The sequence below is a fragment of the Lissotriton vulgaris genome, chromosome 1_1 (assembly GCF_964263255.1).
Source record: "Lissotriton vulgaris chromosome 1_1, aLisVul1.2, whole genome shotgun sequence".
Classification (NCBI taxonomy): domain Eukaryota; kingdom Metazoa; phylum Chordata; class Amphibia; order Caudata; family Salamandridae; genus Lissotriton; species Lissotriton vulgaris.
In genome coordinates this window covers 234,531,692-234,550,542 of record NC_141685.1, presented here as the reverse complement: position 1 = coordinate 234,550,542, position 18,851 = coordinate 234,531,692, and the positions used below count along the sequence as shown (strand labels likewise).

The 18,851-nt window shown below is 39.9% G+C and overlaps 12 non-coding genes across 12 annotated transcripts; all 12 read left to right on the top strand.

The window, feature by feature from the left end:
- The first annotated feature begins 1,527 nt into the window (after window positions 1-1,527).
- Window positions 1,528-1,600, top strand: TRNAK-CUU (transfer RNA lysine (anticodon CUU)). The gene has a single exon. It is a non-coding gene; the product is annotated as a tRNA-Lys (tRNA).
- Window positions 1,601-3,629: 2,029 nt separating this feature from the next.
- Window positions 3,630-3,702, top strand: TRNAK-CUU (transfer RNA lysine (anticodon CUU)). Its single transcript has one exon. It is a non-coding gene; the product is annotated as a tRNA-Lys (tRNA).
- A 2,029-nt stretch (window positions 3,703-5,731) lies between these two features.
- Window positions 5,732-5,804, top strand: TRNAK-CUU (transfer RNA lysine (anticodon CUU)). Its single transcript has one exon. It is a non-coding gene; the product is annotated as a tRNA-Lys (tRNA).
- Window positions 5,805-6,356: 552 nt separating this feature from the next.
- Window positions 6,357-6,429, top strand: TRNAA-AGC (transfer RNA alanine (anticodon AGC)). The gene has a single exon. It is a non-coding gene; the product is annotated as a tRNA-Ala (tRNA).
- Window positions 6,430-9,107: 2,678 nt separating this feature from the next.
- TRNAK-CUU (transfer RNA lysine (anticodon CUU)) lies at window positions 9,108-9,180 on the top strand. Its single transcript has one exon. It is a non-coding gene; the product is annotated as a tRNA-Lys (tRNA).
- Window positions 9,181-11,209: 2,029 nt separating this feature from the next.
- TRNAK-CUU (transfer RNA lysine (anticodon CUU)) lies at window positions 11,210-11,282 on the top strand. Its single transcript has one exon. It is a non-coding gene; the product is annotated as a tRNA-Lys (tRNA).
- Window positions 11,283-11,834: 552 nt separating this feature from the next.
- On the top strand, window positions 11,835-11,907 carry TRNAA-AGC (transfer RNA alanine (anticodon AGC)). The gene has a single exon. It is a non-coding gene; the product is annotated as a tRNA-Ala (tRNA).
- Window positions 11,908-13,948: 2,041 nt separating this feature from the next.
- Window positions 13,949-14,021, top strand: TRNAA-AGC (transfer RNA alanine (anticodon AGC)). Its single transcript has one exon. It is a non-coding gene; the product is annotated as a tRNA-Ala (tRNA).
- Window positions 14,022-15,000: 979 nt separating this feature from the next.
- On the top strand, window positions 15,001-15,073 carry TRNAA-AGC (transfer RNA alanine (anticodon AGC)). The gene has a single exon. It is a non-coding gene; the product is annotated as a tRNA-Ala (tRNA).
- Window positions 15,074-15,565: 492 nt separating this feature from the next.
- TRNAA-AGC (transfer RNA alanine (anticodon AGC)) lies at window positions 15,566-15,638 on the top strand. Its single transcript has one exon. It is a non-coding gene; the product is annotated as a tRNA-Ala (tRNA).
- A 978-nt stretch (window positions 15,639-16,616) lies between these two features.
- Window positions 16,617-16,689, top strand: TRNAA-AGC (transfer RNA alanine (anticodon AGC)). Its single transcript has one exon. It is a non-coding gene; the product is annotated as a tRNA-Ala (tRNA).
- A 2,028-nt stretch (window positions 16,690-18,717) lies between these two features.
- On the top strand, window positions 18,718-18,790 carry TRNAA-AGC (transfer RNA alanine (anticodon AGC)). Its single transcript has one exon. It is a non-coding gene; the product is annotated as a tRNA-Ala (tRNA).
- Window positions 18,791-18,851: the final 61 nt, after the last annotated feature.

The following is an 18,851-nucleotide window of genomic DNA, read 5'->3' as shown; positions in this document are numbered from 1 at the left end:
TGGAAGGCAGTGAGGTTACTTTTTTCATGTTATGCAGATTAAACACTCAGGGGAATTAGCTCAAATGGTAGAGCGCTCGCTTAGCATGCGAGAGGTAGCGGGGTTGATGCCCGCATTCTCCATTATAAAATTTGCATAGATTTTATTTTTAACTTGTCATTGCCCATGGTCATTGCAGAGTAAGAACAGAAAAATCACAGATGGCTTTCAAATATGGTCTCATTATAACAACTAAAGTGGTTTAATCAAAAGGGTTCAGGTATTCTTTAGCATGTGAGAGGAATTTGAATTCTTATGCAATCTCAAAATGAAGTTCTCACAACTTCCGTTTTCATTTTCTCTTATTTTTTTTTGACACTCTGTCCTCTGAAGGATGTATAAATCAGGCTTTCCTTGCAAAACAAGAGTAGAGGAATATCCAGGATTTGGTTTTCTTCACAAAAAGGGATTGGTCTGCATACTGTCTTAAGGAGGGAGCCCGGCTAGCTCAGTCGGTAGAGCATGAGACTCTTAATCTCAGGGTCGTGGGTTCGAGCCCCACGTTGGGCGAAAACGAGTAATTTTTGCCTGAATATTGCATTGACTCTCATAATATGGAGATTAATCTTGCATTAGACCTGCAATAACTCCCAAAAATTGTCCAGGAATGGATTTCCTTCATAAAAAATGATTAGTCTGCATACCATCTTGAAGTGGGAGCCCGGCTAGCTCAGTCGGTAGAGCATGAGACTCTTAATCTCAGGGTCGTGGGTTCGAGCCCCACGTTGGGCGAAAATGAGTAATTTTTGCTGGACTCTCATAATCTGGTGATTATTCTTGCATTAGACATGCAATAACTATCAAAAATGGTATCTCCCTTGGTTTCTCATTGGTGGGAAATTTAACTTCAAGATTAGGTAGGGTATGAGTCTAGATGAACACACCACAATATCACTCATATTCGAGTAGTAAACAGGCCAACCTGAACTGTAAAACATCCCATAAGTGGAGGTAAGGCATAAGTTAGGAGTGAACTGAACACTGTTATGGGCAATTGGACTGCAAATAAAGTGTGGAAGGCAGTGAGGTTACTTTTTTCATGATATGCAGATTAAACACACAGGGGAATTAGCTCAAATGGTAGAGTGCTCGCTTAGCATGCGAGAGGTAGCGGGATCGATGCCCGCATTCTCCATTATAAAATTTGCATACATTTTATTTTTAACTTGTCATTGCCCATGGTCATTGCAGAGTAAGAACAGAAAAATCACAGATGGCTTTCAAATATGGTCTCAATATAACAACTAAAGTGGTTTAATCAAAAGGGTTCAGGTATTCTTTAGCATGTGAGAGGAATTTGAATTCTTATGCAATCTCAAAATGAAGTTCTCACAACTTCCATTTTCATTTTCTCTTATTTTTTTTGACACTCTGTCCTCTGAAGGATGTATAAATCTGGCTTTCCTTGCAAAACAAGAGTATAGGAATATCCAGGATTTGATTTTTTTCACAAAAAGGGATTGGTCTGCATACTGTCTTAAGGAGGGAGCCCGGCTAGCTCAGTCGGTAGAGCATGAGACTCTTAATCTCAGGGTCGTGGGTTCGAGCCCCACGTTGGGCAAAAACGAGTAATTTTTGCCTGAATATTGCATTGACTCTCATAATATGGAGATTAATCTTGCATTAGACCTGCAATAACTCCCAAAAATTGTCCAGGAATGGATTTCCTTCATAAAAAATGATTAGTCTGCATACCATCTTGAAGCGGGAGCCCGGCTAGCTCAGTCGGTAGAGCATGAGACTCTTAATCTCAGGGTCGTGGGTTCGAGACCCACGTTGGGCGAAAATGAGTAATTTTTGCTGGACTCTCATAATCTGGTGATTATTCTTGCATTAGACATGCAATAACTATCAAAAATGGTATCTCCCTTGGTTTCTCATTGGTGGGAAATTTAACTTCAAGATTAGGTAGAGTATGAGTCTAGATGAACACACCACAATATCACTCATAATCGAGTAGTAAACAGGCCAACCTGAACTGTAAAACATCCCATAAGTGGAGGTAAGGCATAAGTTAGGAGTGAACTGAACACTGTTATGGGCAATTGGACTTCAAATAAAGTGTGGAAGGCAGTGAGGTTACTTTTTTCATGTTATGCAGATTAAACACAAAGGGGAATTTGCTCAAATGGTAGAGCGCTCGCTTAGCATGCGAGAGGTAGCGGGATCGATGCCCGCATTCTCCATTATAAAATTTGCATACATTTTATTTTTAACTTGTCATTGCCCATGGTCATTGCAGAGTAAGAACAGAAAAATCACAGATGGCTTTCAAATATGGTCTCATTATAACAACTAAAGTGGTTTAATCAAAAGGGTTCAGGTATTCTTTAGCATGTGAGAGGAATTTGAATTCTTATGCAATCTCAAAATGAAGTTCTCACAACTTCCATTTTCATTTTCTCTTATTTTTTTTTACACTCTGTCCTCTGAAGGATGTATAAATCTGGCTTTCCTTGCAAAACAAGAGTAGAGGAATATCCAGGATTTGATTTTTTTCACAAAAAGGGATTGGTCTGCATACTGTCTTAAGGAGGGAGCCCGGCTAGCTCAGTCGGTAGAGCATGAGACTCTTAATCTCAGGGTCGTGGGTTCGAGCCCCACGTTGGGCGAAAACGAGTAATTTTTGCCTGAATATTGCATTGACTCTCATAATATGGAGATTAATCTTGCATTAGACCTGCAATAACTCCCAAAAATTGTCCAGGAATGGATTTCCTTCATAAAAAATGATTAGTCTGCATACCATCTTGAAGTGGGAGCCCGGCTAGCTCAGTCGGTAGAGCATGAGACTCTTAATCTCAGGGTCGTGGGTTCGAGCCCCACGTTGGGCGAAAATGAGTAATTTTTGCTGGACTCTCATAATCTGGTGATTATTCTTGCATTAGACATGCAATAACTATCAAAAATGGTATCTCCCTTGGTTTCTCATTGGTGGGAAATTTAACTTCAAGATTAGGTAGGGTATGAGTCTAGATGAACACACCACAATATCACTCATATTCGAGTAGTAAACAGGCCAACCTGAACTGTAAAACATCCCATAAGTGGAGGTAAGGCATAAGTTAGGAGTGAACTGAACACTGTTATGGGCAATTGGACTGCAAATAAAGTGTGGAAGGCAGTGAGGTTACTTTTTTCATGTTATGCAGATTAAACACACAGGGGAATTAGCTCAAATGGTAGAGTGCTCGCTTAGCATGCGAGAGGTAGCGGGATCGATGCCCGCATTCTCCATTATAAAATTTGCATACATTTTATTTTTAACTTGTCATTGCCCATGGTCATTGCAGAGTAAGAACAGAAAAATCACAGATGGCTTTCAAATATGGTCTCAATATAACAACTAAAGTGGTTTAATCAAAAGGGTTCAGGTATTCTTTAGCATGTGAGAGGAATTTGAATTCTTATGCAATCTCAAAATGAAGTTCTCACAACTTCCATTTTCATTTTCTCTTATTTTTTTTGACACTCTGTCCTCTGAAGGATGTATAAATCTGGCTTTCCTTGCAAAACAAGAGTAGAGGAATATCCAGGATTTGATTTTTTTCACAAAAAGGGATTGGTCTGCATACTGTCTAAAGGAGGGAGCCCGGCTAGCTCAGTCGGTAGAGCATGAGACTCTTAATCTCAGGGTCGTGGGTTCGAGCCCCACGTTGGGCAAAAACGAGTAATTTTTGCCTGAATATTGCATTGACTCTCATAATATGGAGATTAATCTTGCATTAGACCTGCAATAACTCCCAAAAATTGTCCAGGAATGGATTTCCTTCATAAAAAATGATTAGTCTGCATACCATCTTGAAGCGGGAGCCCGGCTAGCTCAGTCGGTAGAGCATGAGACTCTTAATCTCAGGGTCGTGGGTTCGAGCCCCACGTTGGGCGAAAATGAGTAATTTTTGCTGGACTCTCATAATCTGGTGATTATTCTTGCATTAGACATGCAATAACTATCAAAAATGGTATCTCCCTTGGTTTCTCATTGGTGGGAAATTTAACTTCAAGATTAGGTAGAGTATGAGTCTAGATGAACACACCACAATATCACTCATAATCGAGTAGTAAACAGGCCAACCTGAACTGTAAAACATCCCATAAGTGGAGGTAAGGCATAAGTTAGGAGTGAACTGAACACTGTTATGGGCAATTGGACTTCAAATAAAGTGTGGAAGGCAGTGAGGTTACTTTTTTCATGTTATGCAGATTAAACACAAAGGGGAATTTGCTCAAATGGTAGAGCGCTCGCTTAGCATGCGAGAGGTAGCGGGATCGATGCCCGCATTCTCCATTATAAAATTTGCATACATTTTATTTTTAACTTGTCATTGCCCATGGTCATTGCAGAGTAAGAACAGAAAAATCACAGATGGCTTTCAAATATGGTCTCATTATAACAACTAAAGTGGTTTAATCAAAAGGGTTCAGGTATTCTTTAGCATGTGAGAGGAATTTGAATTCTTATGCAATCTCAAAATGAAGTTCTCACAACTTCCATTTTCATTTTCTCTTATTTTTTTTTACACTCTGTCCTCTGAAGGATGTATAAATCTGGCTTTCCTTGCAAAACAAGAGTAGAGGAATATCCAGGATTTGATTTTTTTCACAAAAAGGGATTGGTCTGCATACTGTCTTAAGGAGGGAGCCCGGCTAGCTCAGTCGGTAGAGCATGAGACTCTTAATCTCAGGGTCGTGGGTTCGAGCCCCACGTTGGGCGAAAACGAGTAATTTTTGCCTGAATATTGCATTGACTCTCATAATATGGAGATTAATCTTGCATTAGACCTGCAATAACTCCCAAAAATTGTCCAGGAATGGATTTCCTTCATAAAAAATGATTAGTCTGCATACCATCTTGAAGTGGGAGCCCGGCTAGCTCAGTCGGTAGAGCATGAGACTCTTAATCTCAGGGTCGTGGGTTCGAGCCCCACGTTGGGCGAAAATGAGTAATTTTTGCTGGACTCTCATAATCTGGTGATTATTCTTGCATTAGACATGCAATAACTATCAAAAATGGTATCTCCCTTGGTTTCTCATTGGTGGGAAATTTAACTTCAAGATTAGGTAGGGTATGAGTCTTGATGAACACACCACAATATCACTCATATTCGAGTAGTAAACAGGCCAACCTGAACTGTAAAACATCCCATAAGTGGAGGTAAGGCATAAGTTAGGAGTGAACTGAACACTGTTATGGGCAATTGGACTGCAAATAAAGTGTGGAAGGCAGTGAGGTTACTTTTTTCATGTTATGCAGATTAAACACACAGGGGAATTAGCTCAAATGGTAGAGTGCTCGCTTAGCATGCGAGAGGTAGCGGGATCGATGCCCGCATTCTCCATTATAAAATTTGCATACATTTTATTTTTAACTTGTCATTGCCCATGGTCATTGCAGAGTAAGAACAGAAAAATCACAGATGGCTTTCAAATATGGTCTCAATATAACAACTAAAGTGGTTTAATCAAAAGGGTTCAGGTATTCTTTAGCATGTGAGAGGAATTTGAATTCTTATGCAATCTCAAAATGAAGTTCTCACAACTTCCATTTTCATTTTCTCTTATTTTTTTTGACACTCTGTCCTCTGAAGGATGTATAAATCTGGCTTTCCTTGCAAAACAAGAGTAGAGGAATATCCAGGATGTGATTTTTTTCACAAAAAGGGATTGGTCTGCTTACTGTCTTAAGGAGGGAGCCCGGCTAGCTCAGTTGGTAGAGCATGAGACTCTTAATCTCAGGGTCGTGGGTTCGAGCCCCACGTTGGGCGAAAACGAGTAATTTTTGCCTGAATATTGCATTGACTCTCATAATATGGAGATTAATCTTGCATTAGACCTGCAATAACTCCCAAAAATTGTCCAGGAATGGATTTCCTTCATAAAAAATGATTAGTCTGCATACCATCTTGAAGCGGGAGCCCGGCTAGCTCAGTCGGTAGAGCATGAGACTCTTAATCTCAGGGTCGTGGGTTCGAGCCCCACGTTGGGCGAAAATGAGTAATTTTTGCTGGACTCTCATAATCTGGTGATTATTCTTGCATTAGACATGCAATAACTATCAAAAATGGTATCTCCCTTGGTTTCTCATTGGTGGGAAATTTAACTTCAAGATTAGGTAGGGTATGAGTCTAGATGAACACACCACAATATCACTCATATTCGAGTAGTAAACAGGCCAACCTGAACTGTAAAACATCCCATAAGTGGAGGTAAGGCATAAGTTAGGAGTGAACTGAACACTGTTATGGGCAATTGGACTTCAAATAAAGTGTGGAAGGCAGTGAGGTTACTTTTTTCATGTTATGCCGATTAAACACAAAGGGGAATTAGCTCAAATGGTAGAGCGCTCGCTTAGCATGCGAGAGGTAGCGGGATCGATGCCCGCATTCTCCATTATAAAATTTGCATACATTTTATTTTTAACTTGTCATTGCCCATGGTCATTGCAGAGTAAGAACAGAAAAATCACAGATGGCTTTCAAATATGGTCTCATTATAACAACTAAAGTGGTTTAATCAAAAGGGTTAAGGTATTCTTTAGCATGTGAGAGGAATTTGAATTCTTATGCAATCTCAAAATGAAGTTCTCACAACTTCCATTTTCATTTTCTCTTATTTTTTTTGACACTCTGTCCTCTGAAGGATGTATAAATCTGGCTTTCCTTGCAAAACAAGAGTAGAGGAATATCCAGGATTTGATTTTTTTCACAAAAAGGGATTGGTCTGCATACTGTCTTAAGGAGGGAGCCCGGCTAGCTCAGTCGGTAGAGCATGAGACTCTTAATCTCAGGGTCGTGGGTTCGTGCTCCACGTTGGGCGAAAACGAGTAATTTTTGCCTGAATATTGCATTGACTCTCATAATATGGAGATTAATCTTGCATTAGACCTGCAATAACTCCCAAAAATTGTCCAGGAATGGATTTCCTTCATAAAAAATGATTAGTCTGCATACCATCTTGAAGTGGGAGCCCGGCTAGCTCAGTCGGTAGAGCATGAGACTCTTAATCTCAGGGTCGTGGGTTCGAGCCCCACGTTGGGCGAAAATGAGTAATTTTTGCTGGACTCTCATAATCTGGTGATTATTCTTGCATTAGACATGCAATAACTATCATAAATGGTATCTCCCTTGGTTTCTCATTGGTGGGAAATTTAACTTCAAGATTAGGTAGAGTATGAGTCTAGATGAACACACCACAATATCACTCATAATCGAGTAGTAAACAGGCCAACCTGAACTGTAAAACATCCCATAAGTGGAGGTAAGGCATAAGTTAGGAGTGAACTGAACACTGTTATGGGCAATTGGACTTCAAATAAAGTGTGGAAGGCAGTGAGGTTACTTTTTTCATGTTATGCAGATTAAACACACAGGGGAATTAGCTCAAATGGTAGAGCGCTCGCTTAGCATGCGAGAGGTAGTGGGATCGATGCCCGCATTCTCCATTATAAAATTTGCATACATTTTATTTTTAATTTGTCATTGCCCATGGTCATTGCAGAGTAAGAACAGAAAAATCACAGATGGCTTTCAAATATGGTCTCATTATAACAACTAAAGTGGTTTAATCAAAAGGGTTCAGGTATTCTTTAGCATGTGAGAGGAATTTGAATTCTTATGCAATCTCAAAATGAAGTTCTCACAACTTCCATTTTCATTTTCTCTTATTTTTTTTGACACTCTGTCCTCTGAAGGATGTATAAATCTGGCTTTCCTTGCAAAACAAGAGTAGAGGAATATCCAGGATTTGATTTTTTTTCACAAAAAGGGATTGGTCTGCATACTGTCTTAAGGAGGGAGCCCGGCTAGCTCAGTCGGTAGAGCATGAGACTCTTAATCTCAGGGTCGTGGGTTCGAGCTCCACGTTGGGCGAAAACGAGTAATTTTTGCCTGAATATTGCATTGACTCTCATAATATGGAGATTAATCTTGCATTAGACCTGCAATAACTCCCAAAAATTGTCCAGGAATGGATTTCCTTCATAAAAAATGATTAGTCTGCATACCATCTTGAAGTGGGAGCCCGGCTAGCTCAGTCGGTAGAGCATGAGACTCTTAATCTCAGGGTCGTGGGTTCGAGCCCCACGTTGGGCGAAAATGAGTAATTTTTGCTGGACTCTCATAATCTGGTGATTATTCTTGCATTAGACATGCAATAACTATCAAAAATGGTATCTCCCTTGGTTTCTCATTGGTGGGAAATTTAACTTCAAGATTAGGTAGAGTATGAGTCTAGATGAACACACCACAATATCACTCATAATCGAGTAGTAAACAGGCCAACCTGAACTGTAAAACATCCCATAAGTGGAGGTAAGGCATAAGTTAGGAGTGAACTGAACACTGTTATGGGCAATTGGACTTCAAATAAAGTGTGGAAGGCAGTGAGGTTACTTTTTTCATGTTATGCAGATTAAACACACAGGGGAATTAGCTCAAATGGTAGAGCGCTCGCTTAGCATGCGAGAGGTAGTGGGATCGATGCCCGCATTCTCCATTATAAAATTTGCATACATTTTATTTTTAACTTGTCATTGCCCATGGTCATTGCAGAGTAAGAACAGAAAAATCACAGATGGCTTTCAAATATGGTCTCATTATAACAACTAAAGTGGTTTAATCAAAAGGGTTCAGGTATTCTTTAGCATGTGAGAGGAATTTGAATTCTTATGCAATCTCAAAATGAAGTTCTCACAACTTCCATTTTCATTTTCTCTTATTTTTTTTGACACTCTGTCCTCTGAAGGATGTATAAATCTGGCTTTCCTTGCAAAACAAGAGTAGAGGAATATCCAGGATTTGATTTTTTTCACAAAAAGGGATTGGTCTGCATACTGTCTTAAGGAGGGAGCCCGGCTAGCTCAGTCGGTAGAGCATGAGACTCTTAATCTCAGGGTCGTGGGTTCGAGCCCCACGTTGGGCGAAAACGAGTAATTTTTGCCTGAATATTGCATTGACTCTCATAATATGGAGATTAATCTTGCATTAGACCTGCAATAACTCCCAAAAATTGTCCAGGAATGGATTTCCTTCATAAAAAATGATTAGTCTGCATACCATCTTGAAGTGGGAGCCCGGCTAGCTCAGTCGGTAGAGCATGAGACTCTTAATCTCAGGGTCGTGGGTTCGAGCCCCACGTTGGGCAAAAACGAGTAATTTTTGCCTGAATATTGCATTGACTCTCATAATATGGAGATTAATCTTGCATTAGACCTGCAATAACTCCCAAAAATTGTCCAGGAATGGATTTCCTTCATAAAAAATGATTAGTCTGCATACCATCTTGAAGCGGGAGCCCGGCTAGCTCAGTCGGTAGAGCATGAGACTCTTAATCTCAGGGTCGTGGGTTCGAGCCCCACGTTGGGCGAAAATGAGTAATTTTTGCTGGACTCTCATAATCTGGTGATTATTCTTGCATTAGACATGCAATAACTATCAAAAATGGTATCTCCCTTGGTTTCTCATTGGTGGGAAATTTAACTTCAAGATTAGGTAGAGTATGAGTCTAGATGAACACACCACAATATCACTCATAATCGAGTAGTAAACAGGCCAACCTGAACTGTAAAACATCCCATAAGTGGAGGTAAGGCATAAGTTAGGAGTGAACTGAACACTGTTATGGGCAATTGGACTTCAAATAAAGTGTGGAAGGCAGTGAGGTTACTTTTTTCATGTTATGCAGATTAAACACAAAGGGGAATTTGCTCAAATGGTAGAGCGCTCGCTTAGCATGCGAGAGGTAGCGGGATCGATGCCCGCATTCTCCATTATAAAATTTGCATACATTTTATTTTTAACTTGTCATTGCCCATGGTCATTGCAGAGTAAGAACAGAAAAATCACAGATGGCTTTCAAATATGGTCTCATTATAACAACTAAAGTGGTTTAATCAAAAGGGTTCAGGTATTCTTTAGCATGTGAGAGGAATTTGAATTCTTATGCAATCTCAAAATGAAGTTCTCACAACTTCCATTTTCATTTTCTCTTATTTTTTTTTACACTCTGTCCTCTGAAGGATGTATAAATCTGGCTTTCCTTGCAAAACAAGAGTAGAGGAATATCCAGGATTTGATTTTTTTCACAAAAAGGGATTGGTCTGCATACTGTCTTAAGGAGGGAGCCCGGCTAGCTCAGTCGGTAGAGCATGAGACTCTTAATCTCAGGGTCGTGGGTTCGAGCCCCACGTTGGGCGAAAACGAGTAATTTTTGCCTGAATATTGCATTGACTCTCATAATATGGAGATTAATCTTGCATTAGACCTGCAATAACTCCCAAAAATTGTCCAGGAATGGATTTCCTTCATAAAAAATGATTAGTCTGCATACCATCTTGAAGTGGGAGCCCGGCTAGCTCAGTCGGTAGAGCATGAGACTCTTAATCTCAGGGTCGTGGGTTCGAGCCCCACGTTGGGCGAAAATGAGTAATTTTTGCTGGACTCTCATAATCTGGTGATTATTCTTGCATTAGACATGCAATAACTATCAAAAATGGTATCTCCCTTGGTTTCTCATTGGTGGGAAATTTAACTTCAAGATTAGGTAGGGTATGAGTCTAGATGAACACACCACAATATCACTCATATTCGAGTAGTAAACAGGCCAACCTGAACTGTAAAACATCCCATAAGTGGAGGTAAGGCATAAGTTAGGAGTGAACTGAACACTGTTATGGGCAATTGGACTGCAAATAAAGTGTGGAAGGCAGTGAGGTTACTTTTTTCATGTTATGCAGATTAAACACACAGGGGAATTAGCTCAAATGGTAGAGTGCTCGCTTAGCATGCGAGAGGTAGCGGGATCGATGCCCGCATTCTCCATTATAAAATTTGCATACATTTTATTTTTAACTTGTCATTGCCCATGGTCATTGCAGAGTAAGAACAGAAAAATCACAGATGGCTTTCAAATATGGTCTCAATATAACAACTAAAGTGGTTTAATCAAAAGGGTTCAGGTATTCTTTAGCATGTGAGAGGAATTTGAATTCTTATGCAATCTCAAAATGAAGTTCTCACAACTTCCATTTTCATTTTCTCTTATTTTTTTTGACACTCTGTCCTCTGAAGGATGTATAAATCTGGCTTTCCTTGCAAAACAAGAGTAGAGGAATATCCAGGATGTGATTTTTTTCACAAAAAGGGATTGGTCTGCTTACTGTCTTAAGGAGGGAGCCCGGCTAGCTCAGTTGGTAGAGCATGAGACTCTTAATCTCAGGGTCGTGGGTTCGAGCCCCACGTTGGGCGAAAACGAGTAATTTTTGCCTGAATATTGCATTGACTCTCATAATATGGAGATTAATCTTGCATTAGACCTGCAATAACTCCCAAAAATTGTCCAGGAATGGATTTCCTTCATAAAAAATGATTAGTCTGCATACCATCTTGAAGCGGGAGCCCGGCTAGCTCAGTCGGTAGAGCATGAGACTCTTAATCTCAGGGTCGTGGGTTCGAGCCCCACGTTGGGCGAAAATGAGTAATTTTTGCTGGACTCTCATAATCTGGTGATTATTCTTGCATTAGACATGCAATAACTATCAAAAATGGTATCTCCCTTGGTTTCTCATTGGTGGGAAATTTAACTTCAAGATTAGGTAGGGTATGAGTCTAGATGAACACACCACAATATCACTCATATTCGAGTAGTAAACAGGCCAACCTGAACTGTAAAACATCCCATAAGTGGAGGTAAGGCATAAGTTAGGAGTGAACTGAACACTGTTATGGGCAATTGGACTTCAAATAAAGTGTGGAAGGCAGTGAGGTTACTTTTTTCATGTTATGCCGATTAAACACAAAGGGGAATTAGCTCAAATGGTAGAGCGCTCGCTTAGCATGCGAGAGGTAGCGGGATCGATGCCCGCATTCTCCATTATAAAATTTGCATACATTTTATTTTTAACTTGTCATTGCCCATGGTCATTGCAGAGTAAGAACAGAAAAATCACAGATGGCTTTCAAATATGGTCTCATTATAACAACTAAAGTGGTTTAATCAAAAGGGTTAAGGTATTCTTTAGCATGTGAGAGGAATTTGAATTCTTATGCAATCTCAAAATGAAGTTCTCACAACTTCCATTTTCATTTTCTCTTATTTTTTTTGACACTCTGTCCTCTGAAGGATGTATAAATCTGGCTTTCCTTGCAAAACAAGAGTAGAGGAATATCCAGGATTTGATTTTTTTCACAAAAAGGGATTGGTCTGCATACTGTCTTAAGGAGGGAGCCCGGCTAGCTCAGTCGGTAGAGCATGAGACTCTTAATCTCAGGGTCGTGGGTTCGTGCTCCACGTTGGGCGAAAACGAGTAATTTTTGCCTGAATATTGCATTGACTCTCATAATATGGAGATTAATCTTGCATTAGACCTGCAATAACTCCCAAAAATTGTCCAGGAATGGATTTCCTTCATAAAAAATGATTAGTCTGCATACCATCTTGAAGTGGGAGCCCGGCTAGCTCAGTCGGTAGAGCATGAGACTCTTAATCTCAGGGTCGTGGGTTCGAGCCCCACGTTGGGCGAAAATGAGTAATTTTTGCTGGACTCTCATAATCTGGTGATTATTCTTGCATTAGACATGCAATAACTATCAAAAATGGTATCTCCCTTGGTTTCTCATTGGTGGGAAATTTAACTTCAAGATTAGGTAGAGTATGAGTCTAGATGAACACACCACAATATCACTCATAATCGAGTAGTAAACAGGCCAACCTGAACTGTAAAACATCCCATAAGTGGAGGTAAGGCATAAGTTAGGAGTGAACTGAACACTGTTATGGGCAATTGGACTTCAAATAAAGTGTGGAAGGCAGTGAGGTTACTTTTTTCATGTTATGCAGATTAAACACACAGGGGAATTAGCTCAAATGGTAGAGCGCTCGCTTAGCATGCGAGAGGTAGTGGGATCGATGCCCGCATTCTCCATTATAAAATTTGCATACATTTTATTTTTAACTTGTCATTGCCCATGGTCATTGCAGAGTAAGAACAGAAAAATCACAGATGGCTTTCAAATATGGTCTCATTATAACAACTAAAGTGGTTTAATCAAAAGGGTTCAGGTATTCTTTAGCATGTGAGAGGAATTTGAATTCTTATGCAATCTCAAAATGAAGTTCTCACAACTTCCATTTTCATTTTCTCTTATTTTTTTTGACACTCTGTCCTCTGAAGGATGTATAAATCTGGCTTTCCTTGCAAAACAAGAGTAGAGGAATATCCAGGATTTGATTTTTTTTCACAAAAAGGGATTGGTCTGCATACTGTCTTAAGGAGGGAGCCCGGCTAGCTCAGTCGGTAGAGCATGAGACTCTTAATCTCAGGGTCGTGGGTTCGAGCTCCACGTTGGGCGAAAACGAGTAATTTTTGCCTGAATATTGCATTGACTCTCATAATATGGAGATTAATCTTGCATTAGACCTGCAATAACTCCCAAAAATTGTCCAGGAATGGATTTCCTTCATAAAAAATGATTAGTCTGCATACCATCTTGAAGTGGGAGCCCGGCTAGCTCAGTCGGTAGAGCATGAGACTCTTAATCTCAGGGTCGTGGGTTCGAGCCCCACGTTGGGCGAAAATGAGTAATTTTTGCTGGATTATTGCATTGACTCTCATAATCTGGTGAATATTCTTGCATTAGACATGCAATAACTATCAGAAATGGTATCTCCCTTGGTTTCTCATTGGTGGGAAATTTAACTTCAAGATTAGCTAGGGTATGAGTCTAGATGAACACAGCGCAATATCACTCATATTCGAGTAGTAAACAGGCCAACCTGAACTGTAAAACATTCCATAAGTGGAGGTAAGGCATAAGTTAGGAGTGAACTGAACACTGTTATGGCAATTGGACTTCAAATAAAGTGTGGAAGGCAGTGAGGTTACTTTTTTCATGTTATGCAGATTAAACACTCAGGGGAATTAGCTCAAATGGTAGAGCGCTCGCTTAGCATGCGAGAGGTAGCGGGATCGATGCCCGCATTCTCCATTATAAAATTTGCATACATTTTATTTTTAACTTGTCATTGCCCATGGTCATTGCAGAGTAAGAACAGAAAAATCACAGATGGCTTTCAAATATGATCTCATTATAACAACTAAAGTGGTTTAATCAAAAGGGTTCAGGTATTCTTTAGCATGTGAGAGGAATTTGAATTCTTATGCAATCTCAAAATGAAGTTCTCACAACTTCCATTTTCATTTTCTCTTATTTTTTTTTGACACTCTGTCCTCTGAAGGATGTATAAATCAGGCTTTCCTTGCAAAACAAGAGTAGAGGAATATCCAGGATTTGATTTTCTTCACAAAAAGGGATTGGTCTGCATACTGTCTTAAGGAGGGAGCCCGGCTAGCTCAGTCGGTAGAGCATGAGACTCTTAATCTGAGGGTCGTGGGTTCGAGCCCCACGTTGGGCGAAAACGAGTAATTTTTGCCTGAATATTGCATTGACTCTCATAATATGGAGATTAATCTTGCATTAGACCTGCAATAACTCCCCAAAATTGTCCAGGAATGGATTTCCTTCATAAAAAATGATTAGTCTGCATACCATCTTGAAGTGGGAGCCCGGCTAGCTCAGTCGGTAGAGCATGAGACTCTTAATCTCAGGGTCGTGGGTTTGAGCCCCACGTTGGGCGAAAATGAGTAATTTTTGCTGGACTCTCATAATCTGGTGATTATTCTTGCATTAGACATGCAATAACTATCAAAAATGGTATCTCCCTTGGTTTCTCATTGGTGGGAAATTTAACTTCAAGATTAGGTAGGGTATGAGTCTAGATGAACACACCACAATATCACTCATATTCGAGTAGTAAACAGGCCAACCTGAACTGTAAAACATCCCATAAGTGGAGGTAAGGCATAAGTTAGGAGTGAACTGAACACTGTTATGGGCAATTGGACTTCAAATAAAGTGTGGAAGGCAGTGAGGTTACTTTTTTCATGTTATGCAGATTAAACACAAAGGGGAATTAGCTCAAATGGTAGAGCGCTCGCTTAGCATGCGAGAGGTAGCGGGATCGATGCCCGCATTCTCCATTATAAAATTTGCATACATTTTATTTTTAACTTGTCATTGCCCATGGTCATTGCAGAGTAAGAACAGAAAAATCACAGATGGCTTTCAAATATGGTCTCATTATAACAACTAAAGTGGTTTAATCAAAAGGGTTCAGGTATTCTTTAGCATGTGAGAGGAATTTGAATTCTTATGCAATCTCAAAATGAAGTTCTCACAACTTCCATTTTCATTTTCTCTTATTTTTTTTTACACTCTGTCCTCTGAAGGATGTATAAATATGGCTTTCCTTGCAAAACAAGAGTAGAGGAATATCCAGGATTTGATTTTTTTCACAAAAAGGGATTGGTCTGCATACTGTCTTAAGGAGGGAGCCCGGCTAGCTCAGTCGGTAGAGCATGAGACTCTTAATCTCAGGGTCGTGGGTTCGAGCTCCACGTTGGGCGAAAACGAGTAATTTTTGCCTGAATATTGCATTGACTCTCATAATATGGAGATTAATCTTGCACTCAGGGGAATTAGCTCAAATGGTAGAGCGCTCGCTTAGCATGCGAGAGGTAGCGGGATCGATGCCCGCATTCTCCATTATAAAATTTGCATACATTTTATTTTTAACTTGTCATTGCCCATGGTCATTGCAGAGTAAGAACAGAAAAATCACAGATGGCTTTCAAATATGATCTCATTATAACAACTAAAGTGGTTTAATCAAAAGGGTTCAGGTATTCTTTAGCATGTGAGAGGAATTTGAATTCTTATGCAATCTCAAAATGAAGTTCTCACAACTTCCATTTTCATTTTCTCTTATTTTTTTTTACACTCTGTCCTCTGAAGGATGTATAAATCTGGCTTTCCTTGCAAAACAAGAGTAGAGGAATATCCAGGATTTGATTTTTTTCACAAAAAGGGATTGGTCTGCATACTGTCTTAAGGAGGGAGCCCGGCTAGCTCAGTCGGTAGAGCATGAGACTCTTAATCTCAGGGTCGTGGGTTCGAGCTCCACGTTGGGCGAAAACGAGTAATTTTTGCCTGAATATTGCATTGACTCTCATAATATGGAGATTAATCTTGCATTAGACCTGCAATAACTCCCAAAAATTGTCCAGGAATGGATTTCCTTCATAAAAAATGATTAGTCTGCATACCATCTTGAAGTGGGAGCCCGGCTAGCTCAGTCGGTAGAGCATGAGACTCTTAATCTCAGGGTCGTGGGTTTGAGCCCCACGTTGGGCGAAAATGAGTAATTTTTGCTGGACTCTCATAATCTGGGGATTATTCTTGCATTAGACATGCAATAACTATCAAAAATGGTATCTCCCTTGGTTTCTCATTGGTGGGAAATTTAACTTCAAGATTAGGTAGAGTATGAGTCTAGATGAACACACCACAATATCACTCATAATCGAGTAGTAAACAGGCCAACCTGAACTGTAAAACATCCCATAAGTGGAGGTAAGGCATAAGTTAGGAGTGAACTGAACACTGTTATGGGCAATTGGACTTCAAATAAAGTGTGGAAGGCAGTGAGGTTACTTTTTTCATGTTATGCAGATTAAACACAAAGGGGAATTAGCTCAAATGGTAGAGCGCTCGCTTAGCATGCGAGAGGTAGCGGGATCGATGCCCGCATTCTCCATTATAAAATGTGCATACATTTTATTTTTAACTTGTCATTGCCCATGGTCATTGCAGAGTAAGAACAGAAAAATCACAGATGGCTTTCAAATATGGTCTCATTATAACAACTAAAGTGGTTTAATCAAAAGGGTTAAGGTATTCTTTAGCATGTGAGAGGAATTTGAATTCTTATGCAATCTCAAAATGAAGTTCTCACAACTTCCATTTTCATTTTCTCTTATTTTTTTTGACACTCTGTCCTCTGAAGGATGTATAAATCTGGCTTTCCTTGCAAAACAAGAGTAGAGGAATATCCAGGATTTGATTTTTTTCACAAAAAGGGATTGGTCTGCATACTGTCTTAAGGAGGGAGCCCGGCTAGCTCAGTCGGTAGAGCATGAGACTCTTAATCTCAGGGTCGTGGGTTCGAGCTCCACGTTGGGCGAAAACGAGTAATTTTTGCCTGAATATTGCATTGACTCTCATAATATGGAGATTAATCTTGCATTAGACCTGCAATAACTCCCAAAAATTGTCCAGGAATGGATTTCCTTCATAAAAAATGATTAGTCTGCATACCATCTTGAAGTGGGAGCCCGGCTAGCTCAGTCGGTAGAGCATGAGACTCTTAATCTCAGGGTCGTGGGTTCGAGCCCCACGTTGGGCGAAAATGAGTAATTTTTGCTGGACTCTCATAATCTGGTGATTATTCTTGCATTAGACATGCAATAACTATCAAAAATGGTATCTCCCTTGGTTTCTCATTGGTGGGAAATTTAACTTCAAGATTAGGTAGAGTATGAGTCTAGATGAACACACCACAATATCACTCATAATCGAGTAGTAAACAGGCCAACCTGAACTGTAAAACATCCCATAAGTGGAGGTAAGGCATAAGTTAGGAGTGAACTGAACACTGTTATGGGCAATTGGACTTCAAATAAAGTGTGAAAGGCAGTGAGGTTACTTTTTTCATGTTATGCAGATTAAACACGCAGGGGAATTAGCTCAAATGGTAGAGCGCTCGCTTAGCATGCGAGAGGTAGCAGGATCGATGCCCGCATTCTCCATTATAAAATTTGCATACATTTTATTTTTAACTTGTCATTGCCCATGGTCATTGCAGAGTAAGAACAGAAAAATCACAGATGGCTTTCAAATATGGTCTCATTATAACAACTAAAGTGGTTTAATCAAAAGGGTTCAGGTATTCTTTAGCATGTGAGAGGAATTTGAATTCTTATGCAATCTCAAAATGAAGTTCTCACAACTTCCATTTTCATTTTCTCTTATTTTTTTGACACTCTGTCCTCTGAAGGATGTATAAATCTGGCTTTCCTTGCAAAACAAGAGTAGAGGAATATCCAGGATTTGATTTTTTTCACAAAAAGGGATTGGTCTGCATACTGTCTTAAGGAGGGAGCCCGGCTAGCTCAGTCGGTAGAGCATGAGACTCTTAATCTCAGGGTCGTGGGTTAGAGCCCCACGTTGGGTGAAAACGAGTAATTTTTTCCTGAATATTGCATTGACTCTCATAATATGGAGATTAATCTTGCATTAGACCTGCAATAACTCCCAAAAATTGTCCAGGAATGGATTTCCTTCATAAAAAATGATTAGTCTGCATACCATCTTGAAGCGGGAGCCCGGCTAGCTCAGTCGGTAGAGCATGAGACTCTTAATCTCAGGGTCGTGGGTTCGAGCCCCACGTTGGGCGAAAATGAGTAATTTTTGCTGGACTCTCATAATCTGGTGATTATTCTTGCATTAGACATGCAATAACTATCAAAAATGGTATCTCCCTTGGTTTCTCATTGGTGGGAAATTTAACTTCAAGATTAGGTAGAGTATGAGTCTAGATGAACACACCACAATATCACTCATAATCGAGTAGTAAACAGGCCAACCTGAACTGTAAAACATCCCATAAGTGGAGGTAAGGCATAAGTTAGGAGTGAACTGAACACTGTTATGGGCAATTGGACTTCAAATAAAGTGTGGAAGGCAGTGAGGTTACTTTTTTCTTGTTATGCAGATTAAACACAAAGGGGAATTAGCTCAAATGGTAGAGCGCTCGCTTAGCATGCGAGAGGTAGCGGGATCGATGCCCGCATTCTCCATTATAAAATTTGAATACATTTTATTTTTAACTTGTCATTGCCCATGGTCATTGCAGAGTAA